General features: G+C 30.3%; 1 long non-coding RNA gene across 1 annotated transcript in view; it reads right to left on the bottom strand.

Moving 5' to 3' along the window:
* LOC118191350 (uncharacterized) overlaps positions 1–27,225 on the bottom strand; it is a 237,146-nt gene that overhangs the window by 99,416 nt on the left and 110,505 nt on the right. Inside the window, exons 2-3 of the long non-coding RNA XR_015044349.1 lie at positions 20,750–20,820; positions 2,160–2,362 (exon numbers count right to left, since the gene is read on the bottom strand). This is a non-coding gene — a long non-coding RNA (uncharacterized LOC118191350). The remainder of the gene's footprint in view (positions 1–2,159; positions 2,363–20,749; positions 20,821–27,225) is intronic.

Below are 27,225 nucleotides of genomic sequence, written 5' to 3'. Positions count from 1 at the left end.
GGATAGACAATTTATATCTCTGGCTCTTCCGGTATTCACATCCGGGCATTCGTTACAGCAGTCAGAGTGAATAGTAACCACTTTCCTATCTGGGCGCTTGATTAAAAAAAGTGTAAAAAGATTCCTAATTGCAATCGTAAACTCGTCTAATAAGTATCACATTTCGCAGAAGTTTGATTTGTATTTACATTCTTAGGTATTTTAATTACTTTTCTGAAGCCTTTATTTGTTTGCTTATAGTTTACACTGGAAAATACTATTTTTATAGAAATTTAGGGTATTTTGGCATAATAAATGCTACGTAATGGGATGCAAATCAAGAACGTAATTTCTCTATTACGGATACTTCTAATAGAATATAGAAGTTGATTTGTACTTCTGCATCAAAAAATAAAACTAGAGAAATTCTAAGAAATTTTAAAGCTACGAATTTACGACTTGAATGAAATTAGAATCTTAACTTCTTAATCAATAGTTACCTAGACATTTAATTAACTGAATTAAGAATATAATTAATACCTATTCCATACTGCTCCTTTTCAAGAAACGTTCTTCTCAAAAATTCTTCTAATTTGCACAGAAATTTCGATATATTTTTAAATGTTACAAATGCAAATAAATGAAAGCTTTATTTACAATCTGGAATTTTGAGCAGCTTTAAAAGATTCTGCGAATACAATTTCATAACACAAAATTTCTCATTCTTCAAGGAGACAAGTGAAGAACACTTAAATTTGACACATTTTAATTGCACCCTATATCAATTCCATATATTCAAATCATGTCGAATTTTTCAGTTATATAAAAAAACAGAATTTAACTTGAATTTAATTCCTATTTGAAATTAAAAGAGTACTACACGAATATCAAAAGCTCATAAAGGTTGGAAAAGGTGATTTCAAACGTCTGTATTTTATTTTGACATCTTGATCTTGTTCTTGATCCTCAAATAAGAGTTGTTTTTCTATTAAGAGTATTTTTTAGTGATTACGTTTAGAATTCACTAAATTATGAATGTTTTGAAAAACCAATTCAGGTATAGAAATTTTGATACGAATTTGTCCTAAGATGTTGTTATTTAATAAATTTAGCTTGAAATGAGATTTTCAAAATTAGTGTACATAACATTTTGAAATTTGTTGTGCATATAGCTCCAGTTATATACTCAGGTTAGCTAATAAAGATATAAAACTATTATTTATTTATTATAAAGGTATTAAACTATTATTTAGTATTTTTAATTTTTTTTTCTATCAGAACTAGATAGGAACCATTTTCAAAAAGAAAATGTCACTTTAAGGAAAATATCTAATTGAATATAAAATCGCTCATAATGTTATCACCTTAAAATTTTAGTGCAAAAATGGTATCTTTTGTTCCCCAAAGATTTTAAAAACTTATTTTATCTGTATGTTCAGGAACAAGTTCATGTACTTTTACATTAATGAACTTTATTTCTCAACTTTCGCAATGAATGCTCGTAGCATTACCGTTATTTTTACTTGAATTGCTTTTTATTACCACCGGCGAAGCTGAGCCTTCATTATTTATTGGTGTCTAATTACTTATTTTATTTATATTTATATTTATCCAGCATTATTTATTAGTATTTTGCTTTGAAAATTATATCTTCCTCTCCTACTTGTAAGTTCATCATTTAAGAAAAATTCAAGATTTTTTAGATTTTTTGATAATAAACAAAAGTTAATATTTGAAGGCATCATTTAGAATCACTGTAGATTTCTTAAAACAAATATTTTTCTAAAGCAAAGCGTTTTATAGTGATCTGTCTTTGAAGAGGGTCCAGCAGTGGCCGTGTGGTAAAGTCTCTGAATACTAACGAATGGTCTGGCTGCCTGGACGCTTTCGTCGTCTTTACCTTGTGAGCATGTATACGAGCCAGATTACCCTTGAAAGTCCTCTACGAAAGCATCCCTCCTTAGGCCTCGAGCCCTGGAGTGCTTTACAGTAATCAAATAAACTAAAACAAACCTTATCAGAGATCTTTTGTTTATAACTTTCGAATATAATCTGATTTATGTAACACATGTGAAACCTATGAAAAAACTTGCAAGGCTTATTCACATAACATTCTTCAGAATAAATTCTTTACTATTGTTTTTATGCTAATTTTTTTACGAACTTCAAACAATTCTTACCTTTATTTTCCTACAGACATTTCCTCAGAAAATATTTATCTCAGGCACTTGATTTCTGATAAGCCTTGCTACAGAAATCGTGTCTTTCACTCAGTCAATCGTGTCTTAATATCTTAATACTTTTCTTAAAATTGTATCTTCATTGTAGAACTCATTGAACGATCCTTGATTAAGCCATGCTTTTATGTAACACGTGACCAAACCTGCAATAAAAAGATTAGGGTATTTTTCATTAGAAATTATCTTTTGATTTTGCAAATGAAACTTAGTTATTTTTAAATAACATAAAAAAAAAATAAACTGCATTAAAGCAACCTTTACTTCTTTAGTCTTAAGCTAAATAAGGCAGGAGTTCCATTTCTTCTCATTTACTTTCTATTTAAAAATACACTTGGAAGCACATTTTAAAAACAGATTTTTTTGGTCCACTGATTTTACTCTCAGTAAATTTATGTAAAAACATTCCAAACTAATATTATCAAAGATAATGCAGTATACAGCCTTGTAAGAAATAAGTATTAATTGATTTTTATAGTTTCAATCCACTGGAAAGAAGTATTTTTTAAAATAATTGTAATTAATATGATGTTGCTCAAAATTCTAGATTGGCACTAAACACCTATTGAAATAAGAATGTATTTACATAGCTAAACAACTCATCGATGAAAAAGTCTTATTGTTTTTTATTGGTTTAGTTAAGATTTTGCAGCTGAGCGTTTACGACCTTCATTTAATTTAATTTGTGTAAGTAGTTTTTCTCCGAAATACTTTCAAAATAAGCTAATATTTTAAAAACTTTAAAGTTTTAAGCACTAATATGTATTATATAAAATGGCTTAAATCTGATATTAACTTTATTTTTTTAATTTTTTTATAACTTAGCATTGAGCCATTTCGAGAGAAAAGAAGGGGAAAAATTTGATCCCTCCTTGCTACATGTCTTCGAGACGTAACTGGAAACCACGCCCACCTAATATCGGAGAGTCCAAGATTTGAGCTCCGGCGACGGCAGTGCACATTTCTCTCGTTTCTCCCACTTATAAAAAACCTGCTTGATTCTACAAGTGTCGCCCAAACCTAATGCTGCGGATGATGATTCGTCACCACCAGGGTTTAGCAACTGGATCTCCTTCTTCCCAATCACCCTTTTAGTGGGAGAGAATGTAAGGTATTTTCTCCCTCTTTACCACGTGTCTTCGTAGTGTAACTGGAAATGTTAGCATCGAAAGGTCAAGAGTTCAAAGTGCCGATGAATGCTTTGAATATTTATCTTGTTTTTAGCAAAAAAAAGTCCTTAGTAATTCCACATAAGGACTTCGAAAGAAGAGCAGTGTCATCTTAGCAGCATGGAGGAAGATTATTGAAGTTCTTGCTCAATGTAGGGAAATATCTGGCATAAATAAAGCAAAATGTAAACAACTATGGATTGAACTTTGGGTTTCTCCAACGTAGTCCTATGACTTAAAATCAGAAAGAAAAAGACAATTCCCTTTTAAAATTAGAGAAAGAGCAAGCAAATTTTGAATAAATTCTATTGATTTCCAAAGCAGTTAGACATGAACTCTTCTTCTTCAGGATCAAAAGTCATTTCTTTAAGCTAAGATTGTTTCCATAGCTAATTTTAAATATCACATTGGCATGTTTCTCACTCATTTAAACTCTTCCTATCCCTAAAGATGCTATTTCTAAGAACAATTTGAGAATAAGCAACTGCTAATCCATGCTAATATTCAGCTGAAAAAGCTTAAATAACAGTTTTCTTGTGCCATATGCAATCAAATGCAATTGCCTGCGAATTCTTTATCTGCAGAATGTTTATATAAAATCTTGATAAGTGTAGGTGAGTCCGAATGTGTTTTTTACTTTCATTTTTTTTCTACGAGTTCGTTAAAAGTATATGACATTTTTCATACAAAATTACAGTCTTCGCAATTGTGTTTAACGTTTATTTTTCTTTCCATATAACTGCTCACAGTAAATAATATATTATTCGCAGACGAGTAAAATTTCATTACATGAATGTGTCATGTTTCGAAAACAAATGATTCAGTTATGCGGGTAACACTGCTTTTACCTTCACAGTATAAATAATGTATCTACAAAACAATTAAGAAAAAATAAACTTTGTAAACTTCCAGATTTTATATTACACCCAAACATATTTTTTTTTCGTTTCGAGAGCATTTGGGTAAACGCAGCTTTGGACTAAAAATGTTTAAAAACAGCATATATTTATTATTTCCCATCAACACTCTCGGGTGCTTGAGATGAAAATGTTTTATTCCCTACAGTGTTGCCACTGCTCGCTTTGAAATTGGTGGGTTTTTAATCAAAAATACATTAAAGGTTTACAAAATATAAAATAGACAATAAAGCGAATTTAAAATCCCGAATTCGGGCTTCCAGGCGAACATATTCGGGTAGAGGACTTAGACTCAAATTTCATTTTTTGTACATGCTATGGTTTGGTTTATTGAGATTACGGCAAAGCGCACTAGTGTTATCTGCCTAGGAAGGGAATGCTTTCGTGGACGTTTTCCTAAGGGAAACTGGCCTCGTATACACGTTACACACTGGGAAAATCACGAAAACGCACATGCAGTGAGCCTTTTCGCCTGAAGTTGAGCCCATGTCCTAACTACTAATGTTTAACGCTTTTACCGCTCGGTCGCTGGTGCGCCTACATACCATTTGTGTGTGTAATGAATATCATTATGTCATATACTATACATTATTTTATTTTATAAATAACATGAACGCATAATTCCGTAAATTGCAGTATATGTGAGATTTTTTTTCGTTGTTGCAAGTTAATACTAGCATAGAAAGACTGAATGTATTACATTCTAGCGCATTACTTTGATCAGTTTGATATATTTAACTGCATTCTAATGAGCTTATATGAATACATGGAAGTCTTTGAGATATGAATATGTCTCTTTCACATTTTGTAGGCTTCAATATCCTTTCAAAGCAGGGTGCAATCGACCCTAGCAGGTTGGAACTGTTCACTTTGTTCTCCAGTTTCACACGTACTTTATATTTTGCATAAGCCTCCTTTTGAGAGCCCATTCTGCCGCAAAATATAACACCCCACGATAAAAGGAAGTGTATATCACTTCCGCATACATCCATATGCAGCTCAAATATACACAAACACTCAACACAAATGGTAAGATAAGGGGGAGGGGGGAGGAAAAAGTATACAATTTACGCCCTGCCGAAATTTAGCTTGTAGGAGTGCGTTCTCCGGCCCATCCATATCAAGGAAGAAACGTCGAAGGATTGGCAAAGCGCGCAACGCTGTAAAATCTTGTTTTATAAAGGATACCAACAAAGAAAAAAGGGAAGAATGGCTTATTTTTCCCCAGAATATCCATAACACGCCGTCGCTCCCATATGCAAAACAATTTGCAGAAGTGAGGTATCCCTAAAGCCCGCTTCCTTGCCGAAGTCGTGGCTCTTTGAAAGGCTACAATGCAAATCAAAACAGTCTAAGTAATCCCGAAGCAAATTTTTCTTCCTTGTCCCATAGCCTACTATATGAGGCTTAGATTCAGAGGTAAAAAGCACTGAGTCAGTTTTTTGGGAACATATCTAAAGCTTCGTTGAGGCTATATTTCTTTGAGGATTTCATACATTAATTACGTAAACATTAAAATCGATGCAATGAGTTATTTATATAATCCGATCTGCTACATATATCAAACGAAAATTATGTTATTCAGCACATTAATAGATAATAATAAGCATAAATATATAACTTTCGCGCCAGATTTACGAATGATAGTTTGCGTCCATCATTTTTGTAATACAAAAAAATCTGATGTGGGCACCACGTGACTTAACTTGTACGGCTTATTAAATTACATCCATGTTTTTGCTGCGCATCCTTTAAACTTTTTTTTTGAATTATTCTGAATTAATCAATTTCTGAAGGCAAATTGAAAAATGATATCCAAAATTTGCAATTTTTGGATATCATCTTTACGACCAGTTTTTTGTCGTACGAGAGTCATCTATAAAGTTCTTTTGTAACTTCTTATAATTTTATTTCCTAGGAGTATAAAACTTTCTCAAATATAAGTATCAGAACCGGGAGTTGATATTAAAAGTTACATTTCGCTATTTGTACAAAAATTATTTTTTACGTTACCTAAATTTGAATATTTTCGTCATTTAAAACTCTTCTATAATTGGAAGTATATGACTACAATCAAGATTGCAAAAATAAAGCCTAGGTAAGGATTATTAAGCCGGATAAGGGGTATATATAAAGAGAGAAAGAGATAAAGAAGAAGTTTTTCGTATATTATATCCAAGCAAAAGCAGTTATTAAACTTTAACTTAAAACTTTATGTGAATTTACATCTTCTCTTGATTTTGAATTTTAATTAAAAAACGTATAACTTTTGTTTTTACTTTTGATTTTGAGTTTGAAAATGGAAGTGTCGGGGAATGCTTTTCTTGAGTAAGGATATTGTTTATTTCTGTTCTTAACGGGTAATTTAAATTGAAAAGAATATCGAATTCATTTTTATTTAGTTTATGACAGGTCTTAAATAGACTAATTGCTTTTTATTAATTGTTCATAACTTTTGAAGCAGCTCTAGCAAAATAATAATTTTAGCCTTACTTGGAATAAAGACGAAACACTCTCACTTTATTGTGTTATTGTTGATTGATAATAGATTAGTTTGTTCCCCTTGACATGTCAATTAATCTGCAATCAATAACATTCAGTACTTTTTCAGTGCTTAAAAATTTTTACTTTTGAATCTGGTGTTTAAATGGCTTTTAATGCAATGAGGGACTAGATTAAACTGATTCAAAATGCTAATTAGAATACTGACTAAAAAGTGTTTCTTTAATTCAATTTCTGTTTCTGGAAGATAATACGTGAAAAACCTTATCTAATAATATTTTATTGGTTTATTATTTAGTAGTTTAGCTAAACTTTTAGGCTTATTAATTTACTTATAATTACTTTTACTTAGATTTTTGAAGCTATCGCGCAAGTATTAGAAAAACTTGTTTTCGAACTAAGTGAATTTAAGATCATACAACATACCCACCCAAACGTGTATATACATATAGGTTTGGTACTGCCGATTGCCGCAAAAAAGAGGTGTGCACAACTTGATGTTATAGAAGTCTCATATGCAAAATTTCAACGCTCTACAACTAATCGTTTTTGAGTTGTGTGAGATACGTCAGTAAGTACAAGCGTCATGGAAAAAAAAAAAAAAAAGTCTCCTTTGAATCCATTTTAAATCCCTTTGACAATCCTTCTTGGAAGAAAAAGTCTTTTATTTTGTTCGTACGTGCAGAATCAAACAAACAATAGTCCAAATGGATTCGTGAACGATGCAAATGGACATTTCTATTGAAACATGATACCTGCAATTTTTCGAAGTTACAATACTTTTCTGCTTCGTTCAATTAATTCAGTTCTTCAAGTGAACTGAATTAATAGTAATTGAAATACTCTATACGTATGAACTTTTAAGTAAATTTCCCTTTAAAATATTTTGATCTAAATTTAACACTTCATTCTTTAAAAACACCATTTAATTTTTAATTGAATTGAATTTTATTTCATAAAATAAAAATATAATAGTAAAATTTGTAATGCGTAGTTTATTTTGCTTGCCTTTTTTTGCTTCAGCATGCCGTTGAAATAATATTGAGTTTTTTTAGTTTATTTAATTATGGCAAAGCACACTAGGACTATCTGCCTAAGGGAAGGGCTGCTTTTCTCGTGGACTTTCTAAGGGAAACTGGCTCGTATACACGTTACGCGTGGGAAAAATAACGAAAACGTCCATGCAGTCAGCCCGTTCGCGGGATTCGAACCTCGGACCGAACTACAGTGTTCAGCGACTTTAGGAAAAAGAATATTAGAATCTAGGCTTCTGTTTAGATTTGAATGAACGTAATTAGATTTGAATGGTGTATTTTTGACTTTGTTTTAAATAGGGAAGAATTTGTAATCGAATATTTCGGGGAATTTGTGGGTCCTCCGAATATAAGTAAATAAATAGATAACAACTATCTCTGTTACATTTTATGTTCAATGAATGCAGCTAAACAGAGGAATTTTAAGATATAGCATAACATATTTCAAATCGATGTCTCAGAAATTATTCATCAAAATTTACGTGCTTTTAAACTGCTTCTCAAATGCATTTTTGTACATTGCAAACAATGACTAATAAAATAAATTTCAGTGCATAATTCTTCTTCCAAGTTTTATTCTATAAAAGTAGAGCATAAAATTATTCCAGAAATTTCAGAACTTTGATACATTCTGTTTGATTAGATAATACTACGATTACAACGAGAAACAAAGTTACTTTTGTCAGAGTGATATTCATTAGCGATAATAATTTTAGCATACATTTATCCGCATAGCTATATTACATTATATAATACTTCCCTCTCTCTTTTTGTTCTCTACATATGAAAGAGACACAATGATACTCATTGAAGAATTTACACTCAAGGAAGCTGAATACAGCTTAGCAGTACGAGTAAATAGACCAACAGAATTTGCGTAGTAGTATTTCAGGAAATGCACACGATTATATTTTAGCAGAGGATTTAGCACATATCTCTCGGCTGCTTTTTGGCATTTTAGAGAATTTTCTTCAGTTGAAATATTCTCTAGGCTGTATTAAATTTATTGCTATGTTACATGGGATATGTTGGATTCTATAATTTCCAATAACGAAATATCTTTTTTTATCAATATTCACCAGATGATAGTCTACTTTCCTGAGAATTATTAGTCATCTCATCTGATTAATTCCTTCTTCCCATAAAGACAATCTGAATTTCATGTCCATTAAAAGCATGTTGTTATTAACGGCATCCTTTGCAAGAGAAAGTGGATTTTATTTTTTGAATTTTTAATTCCCTTTTAAATTCTGTTGGTATATTATTTATAGTTTCCCCTACATATTAAACTATACTGTTTATCAATTTGCCACTGTATGTACTTTTTATTTTGTTAATTTTATCCCTAACACCTATTTTCTTAAAACTTCTGAAACTGTAGGCTTTCTGACGCCTACAGAAATATCTGAATTACTTTTTTATATTTTAAAACAACGATCTATCTTTTTATGAATAAAACAACATTTAGCTATCTGCCTCCACTTAACACAGACGAGCGAATTCCATGAATGCAGTTATAGATAATATTATGCAATAATGTTATGAATGCCAAGTTTGATTTTTTTCAGTGCTTCGAAGGTTCATACCCCACAAAAGTATTCTAAAAGTTTAATGCAGAAATCAAACAACAAAAATCAGCGTTATATTTGCAAATTTTCCAAGACTACTTTCGATGGTTTTATCGAGCTAATTCCTCAAGCTCAAAGTGCAAAATGATTCTAAAGGAATAAATAACAATTTCTGGTAGACCAGCTAACAGGTGTATTTTGCAAAATTATCGTTTCACCAAAACTGTTTCTACAATGTGCGATAGCGACATTAACAATGTGACATGTGGTACCATCTTGTTAGAATCACATGTTCTCCAAATCTGGTCACCAAAAGTTTGTTATCATCAATCAGTATTGCTCACCGGTCACTGTAACTATCCCTCGTGTTTTTTTTCGGGGGGAGGAAGGAAATGATTAGATAATGTCATTATGCTATAAACCACCCTTTACGAATACAAGGACTTAACACCAAAAACGTTAATTTTGTTTGTTAACATATCCAATCAAGCAAATACGAGTTTCGTCTGAGAATGCAGTTTTTTTGGCCAAAATGAACGTGCTTGAAAAGCGTATTTAGCCTATATTGATTGTCAAAGTAGATTAAAGACCAATCAAAATTAGTGACAGTGATAACATTTTAAACAGAGTTACCATATCATTTTAAAGTCATATCGCTCTTATTGGAATATTCGCACGTTCCCGCTGGAATACCCATATCGCTCTTATTGGAATAATATACGTTAATCCATTTTTATTTGAAAAAAAATCTGGATAGCAAAATATATGGAGTAAAAAGAAAACAAAATAAGAGATTAAGTAGGACAGCAAAATGCACGTAAACGATTGCAATAAGTTTAATCTGAATAGAAAACAATAAGCAAAACTCGCATAGAAATGCAATTAAACAAGCAAACTATGCAGAGGAATATGTAAATTTGGCTTGCAAAGTAATAATAGTTTATAATTTAGCTATGAAAATTTATGAATAACCCGTAATCTGAAAATACACAATAGAACAAGGTGTTTCCGTCCCCATGCGTGCAGTTTCGCTGATTTGACTCACGTGACATAGATTCGTTAATCAGGAACAAAATATTCAGACTACGTTAAAGTTTTAAGAAATTGGGAAATATTTGTTCAGTAGAACAACACGCAGTGGACAAACAAATTTTCTCATTCGCCATTTTATATTGGCTCAATAATACTTCCATTATTTTCATATTATCTGTTCTTAAAATACTTTGACGGTTTTAGGAAATTACACAATTAATCATTTAAGTTCTCAAAAATGAATAACTTTTAAATAATTGCTAAGAGCATGGCAAAATGTGAATATGATAACTTTCAAGAAATGTTAATGAAATAAATTTCTATTTAAATTAAATTACTAAGTTGTGCTCATAGAAGAAAACTGATTTTTCAGAAGCAACAAGAGTACTCACTTATTATCGGAACCCCATTAGTTGAAATCGCCAAAGCTTCAGAATACACCAAACTGTGGTAAATGTGCGCATAACAATTAATCAGGCAGCCATGCGTATGACAAATATTCAGTCTCCAACGTCGCCATTTTCTTATGTCTTCTTTTTGTTGTATTCCAAGTTCCAACGGCTTTTAAAGAAAAATAATGATTATTTTTTGTCTTAAACTCGATTTTTAAAATTTGTGCTTGTAGGAGTTTCTTATAACGTAAGAAAAGAGGTGAAAGTAATATACTTTGTTTTTTATTATTGCAATAAAAGTTTTGTCTTTTTCATCCTTAAAATCCGCCAAACTGCGCCAAGGTGGTTGCCATAATATGTAAGTACCTCAACAAATTTCTGGTAGAACAGAATTTACCATATATTAGAAGCCACTTAGTGCAATCCCTGCTAGTGTTATCATTCTGATATTGTTATTGTCCCTCTCATTTGTGTAACAAAATATGGAAAATACAGTGCTTACTCTGGTTGACAGTTCGGCTAATACGATCAAGATATTTTAGTATAATTTTTTTAAATATAAGTCTTCGAATAAGCTTAGAATTGGTTATAAAAATTACCAAATAACGGGAAAATGTCACCAAACAGCTTCGTTTTAGTCAATCATTTAAAATTAGACAAGGGACTATGGAAAATACAATGCTAATTAACAAGGGAATATGGGAAAATACATTGCTTATTGTGGTTGACAGTTTGCTTAATATGATCAAGATATTTTAATATAAATTTTTTAAATTAAAGTCACCGAAAAAGCTTAGAATTGGTTATAAAATTTACCAAATGATGGAAAAATGTCACCAAAGAGCTTCGTTTCAATAGTCAATCATTTAAAATTAGATAAGGGGATATGCAAAATACATTTCTAATTGTGGTTGACAGTTCGGTTAATACGATCAAGATATTTTAGTATAAATTTCTTAAATTAAAGTCATCGAATAAGCTCAGAATTGGTTATAGAAATTACCAAATGTCGTAAAAATGCCACCAAACAACTTCGTTTCAATTTTAGTTGATCATTTAAAATTAGACAAGGGAACAATTTCAGTTTAACGTTAAGTTTCAATAACTCTATCGATTTTGTAGACAATCAGCATATAGGATCAATATTAGAGGAAATATTTTCTGCAGCATTTTGCCCCTGAAAAAGGCAATCACTGAAGACACCCATGGTCTCCGAGTATTAAGATTAGGGGTATAGCACCGGACAAATAATTTCCAGAAAATTTATGGACAGGTCATAAATGAAATCTTCCATTAAAGCTATTTTGAACAGTTCATAAACAAACTTTTCTTAAATAAAATTCTGCGAAAGTATCTATTTGTATATTTCTAGTTATAATTATATTAAATTAATTAAATTCTTTTTCGATTTCGAAAGCCATTATTTTTTCATCATTCGCTTAATGCTGTCAAAATACCCGTGGATGAATGTGATCACATTAAGCTATTGCTACTACAGAAATTAAAGAATTAAATAAAAGATTTCGAAATCCACATTTGATTGGAAAGCTTAAAAGAGAGACACAGAGCATATTTCTTCTTTCCATTAATTCTTCTTTTTCTCTTGATGCAAAGGTGCATACGAATACCAGAAAAAACCAGACCACTTTAGACCTTGTCGTGTGATCTTTCTTCTCCTGCTACAAGAATTTTTCGTTTCCTTTCAGAACTCAATTCATTTGGCTGAAATGCTTCTCCATATGCGGGTAGTAGACTCCACTCTATAGCTGCTAGCTATAAGAGGGTGGAGTTCAAAATATGGGCACCATCAACTGGTTATTGCTTGTTATTCTTGTGCATATAGAGAAGGATTTGTATGACCCTCCACCCTCTTTCACCACAATCTATTGTCGACGAAGGTAGACTTTTTCTATTTTCGCGTTTGTGTACGTTGCATATTAAGAAAAAAATTGCGCATATATAGTGGGTGTCGGCTATTGTTGGCATCACGGTGGTAGCTCAAGGAGGAAGTGACTTGTAGCCTTTTGCTAGAGGAATGTAATAGCTACTGTAGTCCTATTTTTATTAGATGTGGAGAGTTTTTTTAGGTATCCAGGTCTAGAAAAATGGTGTTTTTTCTTCATCTTTTCGGTCTTGAAGTATCAGCAGTTTTTTTTTTTTTTTGGTGTTATTATTATTCTTTCATGTTTGTGTATTGAAAATGGTTTTCTGTGAAATTTTCATCCGCTCTGGCTTTTTCGGGATAAGCGTTCAAAGCCAAATACAAAACCTTTCTAGCTTTGCTGACAACACAATATTTTCCACCAAGTTTACCAAAATAAGTTCTAACAGGCATGAATAGTTGCTGTATGTAAATAATATTATATATAAACGTGCAAAGTACGAATAAAATACATTAACGCAAACATTAATATATGCATATGGTACTTAAATATAGATCTTTAATGGTGACAAGATTGTGAGAATTGATATGACCTTTAAAACCAGCAGTTTTATAAATAATAAATTAATATAATATTTACTGAATTAAAAAAAGCTTTGGAATTTAACATTGGAATAAAGAAATTGTGACTAACTTCTTTTCATTGAGCTTTACTTATTACATCAGAATAATATGACGATAAATGGAGTATAAATATATATTATTATAGACCTATAACCTGCTTTCTTATATATGATATAAACTGCCTCAGGTTTATTGATTCCATACGTGGTGCAGAAAAAGTATCTATTTAATGTTCACCTATATGCTGCAAATGGTAATTTACTAAAATACTTATTAATACAACCTACCTTATGAGATAATTTAGGAAACTCCTAGAAAATTTACTAGAATAAAATATGATTTAAATATCAAACTGAACAAATTTTGGTACTCTTCTGTCATCGGGATCGGATTCAGAAATGTATGTAAATATGCTGAGTGTATGTGTGTGTATGTGTATTTTATACACGTATATGTTATACGCACATATAATGCAGCATATATTAAATAAATATTATTATAGATATTCAGCCTGCTTTCTTACATATGTTAAAAACTGCCGCAGGTTTACTGGATTCCATCCGTGGTGCAGGAAAGGTGACCACTTAATATCTACTTATAAACTGCAAATGGTAACTTACTAAAATATTTATTAATACAATCTGCCTTATGCTAGTGTTTAGTAAATTGCTAGAAAATTTACTAGAGTAAAACATGATTTAAAAATAAAACCGAACAAATGTTGGTACTCTACTGTTATCGGAACAAGATTCAGAAATATATATATACACTCATGCATGAATACATACATCCATACATGTTTGCATACATATGTACCTTAATTCTATCCCAATAACAGAAGAGTATCCAAAATTTATTTTCCTGATAAGAAGCAAAGAAATAGGCTACTCTTAAACTACCAATATAAGAAAATCTGGCACTCTTCTGTTATCGTGACAGGATTCAGAAATATATGTATGTATGCATGTGTGGATGGATGGATGTGCTTATATATGCGTGTATACAAGTATGCATGTACGTATGTATGTATGTATACATACATGCAGATAACAGAAGATAGAGATAATACACAGAACAGAAGAGTACCGATAATAGAAGAGTATCAGCAATCTTTGATAATGGCATATTGAAACGTAATGCATAATGATAAATCTAAATGTAAAAAATGACAAAGATTATATTTACGGAGGTATTTTATAATAATTTAATGAGTAGATAATTTTTATCATAGTTGCAATTATTTTATATGACTTCCAATTGCTGTCATTTCTATACTGCACATAATATGAAAAGCCATGGCATCTGAACATAAGACCAGCGTCACATGATTAAAATTAATTAAAATGCACATAATTCGGGGAATAGTTTCTTCACTGTGTATTTAATGAAAGGAAGTTCGCAAATGAGAGAGAAAGTATCTATTTTTTGATTTATTTCATTAAGTACTTTGCCATTATTAAATCTCGAAATTCTTCAAAATCCAGAAACCTTTTTTCCAAGAAAAGCCGTTATTACTGAGAATTTTGTAGGCCAGTGAACAGCTGTTTGAGTTCTTCATCAGCGAGAACAGCTTTGTTAATGTGTTCTGCTTTGATAATGAAAGGCTTGCCACGTGGAAGATTCTCTCTAGCAGCATTTCCGGAGAGTTCTACAATTTCCGTGGCGACATATTGTAAAACTCCCAAAAGATAAACTGTGGCCCTCTTGTCGATTGGTTGATCATAGTTGTCTTGCAGTTTTTGGTGAATTCTCTGTATATCAAACTGAATTGCCTTTTGAGAAAATGACGTATGCCGGCTAATACTTCTTTGAGCTCCACTTTTCTTCCTGGTAGCTTTGGCCATCGCCACTCATTTATTTGAAGCTCGATAGCTCCCAAAAGAATTGAATTCTACCATTTGGATTTAATAATTCATGTAGTTTTTATTTTGAATTAAAAACCTAACATGGCAAGAAGTTTGATATTCAACACGGACGCATGTTACACGCGCTTCTGTACGTTTCAAATTGCTATAACAGAATAAACAATTTACATTTCTTCCTTCTCTTTATGAAACGTTTATGAGTATATTCTTAAAATAATATTAAAAATTTCACTGCGCTAGCTGTTATTTTGAATTAATTCTTGGTTGCTGTTTTCTAAAACCGAAAATTCTGTAAAAAAAAATTAACATATTCTTGATATTAAATAACATCATTAATATTACTGTAATAATTACGCTTGAGAGTGAGATTTTTGCGTTATACAAAAATGAAATTCTAACTAAAAAATGTTTTATGATTTTCTTCTTCGTAACTGGCAACAGTATTTTGTTTACATTTTGATTTTATGAACTGTAAGTTTTTTCCTTGAAAAAAGTTTTTTGAGTCGGGGCGTAAGGCACCAAAGTGAAGCCAGACTTCAAGAAGTAGAAGAAGCAATTACTTAACAGTAAGTTTAATAAGCTTTTTTAATTTTTTAATTATTAAAGAAAAATTATTTAACAGTAAGTTTAATAAGCTTTTTTAATTTTTAATTATGCTTGAAACAATAATGTTTTGATGCGTTAATCTACTATAAAAGCAATATGATAAATGGTTCAATTTTTTAAAAAATTTTTTTAAATAATAGAAGATTCTCCTCTTCAAGATATGCTTTTTGATTCAAATTTCTTGAAGGAGGACTTGGTACTCCAGATTCAGCAAGTGTTATAGATCAGACATTCTTGCAGTATAAATCTTGCGAATCCAATCCATCAGATATATTGCAATCAAATTCTAGTTTAATTACAAAAGTTGTTGGCTCATACGTGGGCGTTATATTTATATCGAATAGGAATTTTTCAATTAAAAATTTAGCAAACTGACCTATTTCATAAAATAAATAAATAATTAAAAATAACTAACTAAATAAATAAATACAATTAAATAAATAAATAAATACAATTAAATAAATAAATAAATACAATTAAATAAATGAAAATAAATAAATAAATAAATAAATAAAAATAATCTTATTTACTAAAAGGAGAATCGAAGTACTTTATTTTTCTTGATGATTTGTTTTATAAAAAATCCGCTTCATGAAACTTTTTTATAATTCCTACTTATTTTAAATATATGTACCTCGTTATAAATGTACCTCGTGATCTTTTTGATAGATTTGCATGTTTCACATTGCAAGAATAATAATTTGTAATTTTTTAGAGTCATCAGGTTTTTTTGAAAAAAAAAATATCCAGTGCCCTCGCCGGGACTTAACATGGACCTCTCGAATGCACGTCGAGTATGCTACCATTACAACACAAACGCATGCTGGAATGAGAGAGGAAATACCTTATATACTTCACCTTTTAAAGAGCGACTGGGGATTAGGGTACCCAATCGACAAATTCTGGTGGTGACAAATTATTGTCGACCACCTTTCTCAGTTCGAACGCCGCTAGAGAATCTGGTGCAAGACTCTCAAATCCGTCTGCCCTTCTTCAAAACTGAGCAAAGTCTTAACTATTGAAGTATGGTGACCAAGATTCTTGTCAACGACAGGCACAATCTTGTTTCCTTGCCACGATGAATTTTATGGACTTGCTCTGATATCAGACGAGCGATATTAGTAACAATACACAACATAATTAAGTTTTTATTTTAAATTTTTATTTACAGCAAAAGAAGGGTACTTATAAATGACAACAAACGAAATTTATCTTTCCGGTTACGTATTTGCTTCAAAACTGTCTTTTTTCCAGTTTAAAACTTCTGAAGTTCAGTTGTTATGTACATGCTTTCATAAAAAAAAAAAAAAAAAAAAAGTCAATTAATTCTGTACGATAAAATTTCAAAAACAATTTGATTTGGTATTTTATATTAATTTTTAAGGATTTTAAATTTTTCTGAGAAACTTTCGTCTGAAAATTTATTTTAGATTAGTTTAACACTTATTTTGCAAAAATTTCTTCTCTGAATTTAATAAAATTGAATGAATAAATTTAATAGTTAATCAGCGAATTTATATTATACAAACAGAAAAGCGTTGAAAAAATTATCTGGAACTTTTAAATATTAAAAATTACTTTTTGTTTAATTCGAGTGTTGTTCTTAGTCTAGTAATATAGTCCGAATAAAATCTTCATTCATTGCGATGATTAGATTAGATCATTTAAATAAGAAAAATCATACCAAGACTACCTGTTTAGGGGACGGGATGCCTTCGGGAAGGGCTTTCTAAGGAGAAATGGCTCTTTTCTAGGGTACAAACCACAAAATTAAACATTCACCAGAGATAGAGGCCTGTTTGAACTCTCAGGCCCTTATCACTATGCCAAGGAGGGATGGGGGTGTAGGTGTGTGTGTGTGTATTTAATTATGGCAAAGCACACTAGGCTACATGCCTAAGGGGAGGGATGCCTTCGTGGAGGACTTTCTAAGGGAAACTGACTCGTATGCACGTTACACATGGGGAAAACCACGAAAACGCTCATGCAGCCAGCCCGTTCGTGGGATTCGAACCTTGGACCGAACTACCAGTGTTCAGCGACTTTACCGCTCGGCCGCTGGTTGGCGCCAAGGAGGATGAGGGTCCATTTATTATGGAATTCTACTTTATTTGAACGCAGCTGCATTAGAATTTAAACGATCTTCTGATAAGCAATGAAAATAAAAAGATGATAAATTAGATATTAATATTACTGATTGCTAATAATTTAATACTTTAAAGCTTTCATTGAAAGTCAATGGATAATTTTTTATGTTTTTCGAGGTTTTTTGTTATACAAAAAATTTGTTGCCAAAAATGTTTAATGAAGGAAAGTGCTTAAAACTTCCTCTTAAACTTCGCAAAGGAAAAAAAAAAAAAAAAAAAAAAAAACTGTTATGATTTTTTTATATCTACTAAAAAATAAAAATAGGTTATTTCCATTTAAAACGTAAATCCAGAAGAAACATTTACATTTAGGCAAATGAAATATAATTATTCGCAAATTTTTTGCATCGTCACTACACCGAAAACAAATTTATTGAGACACTTAAATGACGAACTACAATTTATGGAAAGCCCCCCACACCGTTTGTTCTCAGTCGCTTTATGACGTCACTAACAAATTAATTGTTCCGCTTCTTTAAAGGGAGGAGTAGTAAAAAACGAATAAAAAAGGCGTACTTCGAGTAAATGAAAGAATGAAGAAGAATGAAAAGACGACGAAAAAATTGCTAAGATAGAGGGGTGCAAGAATTAAAGAGGAGCAAAAGGCTGCAATGAGCAGTATTTATAAACACAAAGAACATGACATAGACTTTCTGGTAAATGGCAATAAAGTTTACCATGCTCTTTTTCAGTCATCACCCCCTCTACCACCTGCCCACCCAGCATTTCGTTCTCTTCTTTTCTGCACGTCTTTTTTTTTACCCTTTTCGGTTATTTTTTTTCCCTTTCATGCGCGCATGATTGCGAACAAATAATACAGTCAACAGAGTAATTTAGTAGCAACGAGCTGAAGTATTTTTTTTCCTCCTCTAATCTTCTTTGCCTTTCTGGTTGTACAATTGTTTAATTATTTTCTTTGGCGAATCGTTGCATTTGATTCTCTTTATACATATTTCCTTGGGAATGCTTGATTTTCTATGCAAAGCTTAGATTCATCTATGGCATAATAAGATGGATGCTCAGCTAACATTATCAAGCGTTATTAATTAAGTTAATTAGAAAAATAATTATTGTTCAGATAACAAAGGGCTGTCTTATGCAGTTTATTGTCTAATTTGTTTGGTCTAGCAAAAAGTGCAACAACTTATTATCCTTTCTAATTTCAACGACTGCTTATCATTATCTTGCTGTTTATGTTTTTATTCATTCATTTGCGTGACATCATAAATGATGTGATATTATGACATCATTAAAGCGTTTTCTGAAGTATACCTACAAATGGATTGTACGTATTAATTATATTTATATGTTATAAAGTAAAGTACGCCACATTTGTGTAAATCAATGCTCTCAGCTGGCGGACGGTCGATCACATGTGTATCTCCAAGTTATTTTATGCGGCCCACAAATACATTTCCGTTAAATTAATCCTCATTATTATGACACAATTTATTATGGAAAGAACTAAAAACAAATATTTAAAATTTTAATGGTTCTGAGTCTAGTTTCGCATTATTTTCACTATCATTTAAAATGGGTGTCAGTAATGCCTCAAGAAATCAACAGAGGTAATTAATTCACACTGCTTCTGTTTCTTCTGCTTCAAATCTGTTTCAAACACCTGAAGATATAGATTTGATTAATGTTTTTTTCGTGCTCGACAAAACATAAATATCCTGAACTACGAATTTTTGCAATAAAAACAATGGCTTTGTTGGGAATATATTTATACAGAACAGATTTTTTTCCTTTATTTTGAAAATTACTAAGTTAAAAAAATAGAAGCAAGGTGATGGATGAGCATTTGTCATTGGTGATAAAGATAGCTTCTAGTAATTTTTCTCCAAGATTTCAATCTTCATCGAGTCAAAACTCCATGCTGTGTTGTAGTTGAAAGCTGCAGTAAGAAATAAAGAAGTTTATTTATATACAAACATGTGTACGTTTCCTGCACGCGTGAAAGAAATCTAATATATAAAAGAAAAGTAACAGTAATAGTTTGACATTATTTTTCTCAAGTTTTGTCCCACTGGGAACGTTTTCGGAATTTGTTTATTTTTGGTTTTAGTGAGTTATTTAGCGTTTAAATAACACACTGGAATTATCTGAAGTAACTGTGCGAAAATTTAATATTTATCTGTCAATGCGTTTGAATGACAAAGTGTAACCAATAGAAATTTTTTGCAGGTCACAACTTTTGCATTTCAGTCACAAAATTAACATAAATTAGAATTTTTCTCCCAATGCATTATTATTATTGCCAGTTATATTTGATAAACATTTAAGTAAATAAAATTTAAAATTTAGTTAGCTAAAAAAAAGTTTGCATTTTACTTCGAAAAAAAAATTCCTCCCCGTCAACATGCAATTAAGGTTAGCTGGCACACATGCAATTAAGGTTTGAGCCCAATGTAAATGACAAAGTAGCTAACAGTCTACATTTATGGATCCAGGTAATTGCACATAAATATACATAACAAATATATATGTACATAAAATCAAGTCATTCAAACTAAATGCAGAAAAAAAAAATATTTATCAACTTTGTCACAATTTCCTTTGTTGCTCAATAGTAAAATAATAAGTTCAGAATTTTACATGAATATTTATTGTTAAGTTATTCATATCTTAATCTGGCCATGAACTGAAAAAACAAACCCTCCCCCCCCCAAAAAAAAGGAGAGGAGGGAGTAGAAGACATGAAAGAAAAAAATAAAAATCTATCTGATAACAATCGATGTATTTTTCTGGAATTTTATTAAATCGAAGAATAATTCTATAGAAACAATTCTTACCAGATAAATATTTAGCCTGCAGTGTAGCTCTCTAAAGAATTTGAAATTTGCTTTACCCCTTCTAGGCAGCCCTAAAAAAATAATGACTATTAGACTTAATGATAAGTCACAAAAAATAAAAACAGTTTGTAATAACTTAGAAAAAAACATTCTGAAGAATAAACGTTTTGGTTTTATACTTTTTAAAAAATCAAATATATCATCATAGTTTTTCATTGAAAGTAAAGTATATGTATTTTACAGAATACCTGTTTTGGTTAGTTTAGAATGAATATTTTAAATAATAATAAATGTTTAGCTGAAAAATCAAAATGAGGCATTTGTTTGCTATTACACTAAATTTCTTAAATGGACAGACTTAAAAGTAAAATTATATCTTTAAAATTTTTTTTAATTTAGCAATATTTAATAGCAATAGTAACAAGAATCTTGCATATAAATTACTATAGTTTTTAAATAACCAAATGTGGAAAAGGAAGAATTATCAAAAATTTTAATCGAGTAATGTAATTTCATTACTTTTTTAGAAGCTTATCCTCAGTTTCATCAGGACTGTTAAATTTACGTTATAAAACATTTGATGTTAATCGAATAGCAGTAATGATATGTTAAAACAAATACTGTGAAAACTTCTGAAAGAAGCATATCAACAAAATCTTGGCCTTACAAAAGAATATTTTAAATATCAAAAGGGGGAAAAGTACACAGAATGTCTGTGCATTACTTACTGATAATAAAAATCGTAAATTTCCAAAATAATCTTAATTTACGATTTTTATTTTGAGTGTAATTAATTAATCGATTTTTACTCATAACTGAATGGACACTTCATCATCTGGGGATTATTTCTTAAAAAAATTGACCTTTTTCAGACAGCCAGACTTAAATATATAAAAAAACAAACATTTTTCTTAAGCATTATGCATTGGCCTCTTTTCTCTTTTCCCATTTGTAAATACAAAACTCTTGTTCATTGTTCGCACATACCAATGCATACGTACTTTCATACGCACACACAAAACCATATATATATATATATATATATATATATATATTCTGTTTAACATTTGTCATTTTCAGCGGGGGAGAATATTGCTAACCTTCGCAGATATTTTACGCTTACATATATTTTATTTTTTCGATTAATCTTTAGTTAAGATTATAAATAAAATTCATGTGCAGTTTTTATATCAGGTAATATTTCATTTAAATCTTTAATTTAATAATTGCTAATTAACCATTATTAGTCAGTGAAATTCTGTAATAGAGCAGGATTTGCATTAATTATTAAAGGAAATCTAGAAAATATGCAGTTTTTAAAAAGAATTTTCAATACTATGTTTTCGCTGGGTATTACACATTTTTCACAGTTAATTAAATACGGACTTGATTTTAATTTTATTCTTTTTCTTTTTATTCATTTATTTGTTTTCACATAAAAGCGTGTAAGAGAATTGTAATGTAAATCTTTTCTTGCCTAATAAATTTCAGTATAGGTTTGGGTCCGGAAATGTAGCACCGCGAAAAAATTCACATGAGGATTTTTTCCACGTCATTTTCTCCTACTTCCGCATACATGGAATTCTTATCTGGCAACCGTATCATATTTTGCCATTTCGAATATATACATTTTTTTATTCTATTTTATTTTTTTTGCAATGGAAAACCAATATAAGATTCATTCCACTAGCCATGTTCTTTTGCTACACCATCCTCTTTCGAGAAAAAAAAAATTCCCTCTACTATCTCTAGCTTTTTACCCCACGTAGCTTTCTTTATTTTTTATCCTATACCCCACCCTCTTTGCCCCTACCCCTTCCCTGCCCCTTATTTCGAATGCCCCCGGCCCTTCTTTCAATATATCCGACCCTCCCCCGCTGTCCCCACCCTCCCCCACCGGTTTGAGCCGGTTCTCTTTCATGTCGGGATGCTTGGAATCCGGGATGCGGAGGGGGCGGGGCTTGAGATGGACCACCGGAGGCTTTGCTCCCATCGCTATACCCCCCTCCCACGAATGGATTTATTAAAGAACGCGGGAAGTTAGGGGAGGGGAGGGAGAGGAGTGAAAATCGACGGACGCCTGCCATTGGTCGTTCCTTGGCCGGACCGGCGTTCGAGGGTGGACCTTAGCCTTGACTCGCTATGAGCGTGACCGCTGGGTTACCATGGCGACGTAACTCATGAAAAATGGAAGGGATCCCAGCTATCCTACTAGGGATGCTTATGTTTTTCTTTCTCCAAAATTTTTGCTGGTTCTTCTTATGATTATTTTTATGTTTCGGACTGAGGTATTTTATTTTTTTTCTCTCTTTCTCTCTTTTATTTATTTTTTGGTTTTTATCCCCCTTTCCATCCTATACATTCGCTATAGCGTGGAATACTAAGCACGTTCGATATGTATTTTTCCTTTTGTTTCCTGCTTTATTTTATGATTGATATATTTTTTCCGTTTCCGTTCAAAATGTAATGTTATCGTTTTGTTTCATCCTATTCCCTTTCCTTCTGTTTTCTCATCGCACAGAAATGTTGCGGCATAATTCAATATTATAAAAATCCCCCGCCCTTCCACTGGCGCACACCTTTTCCAAAAGAAATACGCTTGTATTCCGTTGCAGCTAAAGTCCCGCTTTGTAGGTTTTCCTTTTTGTTAAATAAGTGTATGTATTTCTTTTTTGTATTATTATTTGACAGAAGAAAGTACTGCAAGCTGCATTGAGAGTACTCCAGACACTTTTACGGTAATCTTCAGAATTTCCACTGAAGAATTGACAATTTATTAGCCACTAGAATACATCTTTTTATTTTTTTTTAAATTCTCCTCACTAATATATTGTAATACTTTCTTATATCGTTCTGTATTTCGCATTTCTAACTGTGCTTGTATTTCACACATATTGTAAGTACTTGGCCGACGCTGCTGAAACTAAATGCTCTTTGACAAAATCATTTACAAATAATAGTTTAATTTTTAATGAAATTTGAAAAGAATTAAACCTATTTCCAGAAGATTCAAACACATGATAGGAAGGCATTCCATTTATTAACAGTTTTATTTTAATTATTAATGTTGAATTAATTCTAGTTTAGATGTTTGAGAATATATGTTCTAAATTTGAGATTATGAGTATATGAAATTTTTAGGACTTTTTACTTGAAATATTAAATATTGGGAGGGTATGAGAGTGCTGTAGAGGTGCAACTTTAATTGCAGAAGAATTTACAACTTTTCGAAAATAATTCATAATGCATTTCATAGATCCAAGGAAATCAAACATGGGAAAAAAACTAGATGAAATTCAGAGCTAAAATAAAACCGCTTTTGAGGTATAAACCATTAATATTTTTCATTAGAAATTTTACCGTACAGAAACGTCCAGCGTGGTGTTAAGCGAGATAATGAATATCGTAAACAATTCGAAATAAAATATAGCTTAGCTTTATTTCTTATTTATTTTTTAAGTTTATATTTATCTTATTTATTTTTTAAGTTTATATTTATCTTAAGATTTCCCCTTCATATTTTAACGTCATGAAACTCTTGACATTTTATATAAATATGGCACAAAATTAGGGTAAAAATTTCATTTGTTTATTTATAACATCACTTCGTTAAATGTGTCAAATCAAACGAAAAAGGAGCATTAATGAACGGAACTGAAATGGGACAAAATATGATAAACTTATAATGTATAGCATAATAATACTCTTTCAGTTTTTTGAATAACAATAATAATAATAATAAGTAATTTCCTACATATTTTACATTCTTACTTAAATATATTTCCGAGTATCTGTTATTTTTATTATCTCAGGTTCAAGAAATTTTCCAAACAATCACTATATCTTAAATTCGAATACTCGATTTGAGTTTCATGTAAACAATACAGCTGCTATAAATTAATTCTAAAAATAGAATTACGCAATGGTAGGTGCCATGCTAAAAATAGGCCCTTAAAAATTATTGTAATTTTTCAATCTGAACTACATTTTGCTCGCAGTTCTTGTCTTTTCTTAAGAATTTTAAATGTTTTGAAAATTTTAATTGCTTAGAAATGTTTACAAACTCCAGTGATGTTAAAAATTTTTTATTTAGCCATTTGATGATGTAATATTTTAATAATTCAGAGTGATTTATATAGCTTTCTGTATTAGCGTAATTGAATATAAAATTCTTTGTGAAATATTATTTTAATTACATGTCGAAGAGAAAAACAAATACGGCTTTTAACTTAAAAATCAGAAAAATTGTCTTTTACTAACCTTTATTCTAGAGCAAATATTTCCAAATTTTGAGCTATATTGATAAAATCCCTCTTGTTTAAGTAAAAAATGTTATATTCTTTAACTTAAGGGATTTATCTAAATATCTCTTAGAATTGACAAAATTCCATGGAAGAACCTTGCTGTAATCAGGTTATATAGTTTCGATGGTATAGCTATTTTTTCAGTGGTATCTAAAAATACAAAAGCTAAAGTTATATGGGTATAAAATTTTCCAAATAAGGTATGGTTTCAACAGTCTTTGACACAAATTAATGTATTGCAGACTGTGATAAAAATTTCTGTTTACAAATCTTTTGTTTATTTTTTGTTACTTTTTTTTTATCTTAGATGTTCTTGATTTTTTTTTTATTTTAGCAAATCTTAATGGTTAGCATTTTTAATCACATTCCAGACTTCCTGTAGAAATTAAAGTTGCACATTTGTAATTTGTTTAGAAAAACATTTTTCTGAAATCGGACACTTTCAAAGTTTTAAAAATAAAATGATTAACATTCTTTAATATGCAAAAATACAAAAAGACTTTTCATTCTGTGCACACAAAGTAGTTTCTCAAATTTCTTAGTTTAATCTGCTTTTATAAGAAAGAAACAGTAGAACAGCATCCTAGAAAGAAGAATAAGTTAACAATCGTTTAACCTTTAGTATAAGTTTAAGAATTTTCCTATTATAAAAATTTCTTTATTTCTCATAATTGGTTTAAGTTTTCTGTAATATATTTTTTACGTTAGGGTTAACTCAATTAAAGGGGAGTTTAAAAGGAAAAGAAGAGGTAAACATTAAAAAATATTTAAATAAAAACCTGCAGAAAATTAGGAAAACTTGCTAAATAAATAAATTAAGTTAAGAAACTTGAGATGAACCTGTAAATTTAATACTAGAATTAACATCAACATAAAAAAGGTGTACTTCAATTAAATTTTACGCGCAAAGCACATAGATATTTTGAAACTTGTTTGGATTTATTTAATATTTATAACTAAAAGAATTCATATAATTTTTATTCGAAAAAAAAACAGATCAAACATATATTAAACTAGCAGCTAAGCACAGTGTGCAAAAACATACAATGTTTATAGAAAATAATTCATTTCTGTTTTATACATTCCAAGTATTAATCTGAAATTGAAGCAAGAAACTGCCATGATAAGAGAATGTCCAAGAGAATTATCTTATAATAAGCATTAAAATTATCATATTTTCAACAGCATTTATTGTACTTTAACAAACATTGTATGTGATTACATATTAGAATGTAAAAGAAATTTTTAACAGCACATAGATATTTTAAACAGGTTAACTCTCTGTAATTTGTACAGGTTTAACAGGTTAACTATCTGTAATTTGTACTATACATTCAATTAAAATTTGAAATAGGAGTGTAATAAATATTTTGACTCGAATTATGCTGGTATTAAAATAATATGTTAAGATTTAGACACCACGTGTTAAAAATATTTTTCGAAATTGAAATAAAGAAAATGATGAAATAAACGTGCTTTCGTTTATTTCTCTGACTGAGTTATTAATTTTCTAATAATTAGAATGAAAATGAAATTTTTTGTCGATTAATTGCTTATATGTACTACATTATATTGCATTAAAGTCTGAAATAGGAATGTAATAAATATTTATTTTATCTAAATAATGCCAGTATTCAAATAATATCTTAAGAATTTAGGTATCAGATGTTTAAAATTTTGCTCAAAATTCAAATAAAGGAAATAAAGGAATAAAGAGAAGCAACTGTTAGAATGAGAGATTGATAACATTGCTAAGAGAATTTTGATAGTAAGCATTAAAATGATTGTATTTAAACAGTATTAGAAATATAGCTTTTAATAAATATTGGTTTGATTACCTACTAGAACGTAAGTGAAATTTTTTTGCAGGTTAACTGTTCACATGTCTTATATTGCATTCAAGTCTGAAATAGGAATGAATTAAATATTTATTTCATCTAAGTAATGTTAGTATTCAAGTAATACCTTAAGATTTTAGACTTTAAGTGCCAAAACGTTTGCTCAAAATTTAAATTAAAAAAACAGCAGAATATTAGAAAGCAACTGTTAAGATACATTTAATTTCTTTCCTGAGAGAACTTTTTTATAATAGTTAATTATTAAAATTTATTGTCTTTTTAACAGCTTTATTACACTTTAAGAAACGTTGCTTTAATTACATACTAGAATGTA

Source organism: Stegodyphus dumicola, chromosome 12, assembly GCF_044657685.1.
Source record: "Stegodyphus dumicola isolate Sdum_Otavi_A_Nest chromosome 12, ASM4465768v1".
NCBI classification, from domain to species: Eukaryota; Metazoa; Arthropoda; class Arachnida; order Araneae; family Eresidae; genus Stegodyphus; species Stegodyphus dumicola.
This window is presented reverse-complemented; position numbering and strand designations above follow the sequence as displayed.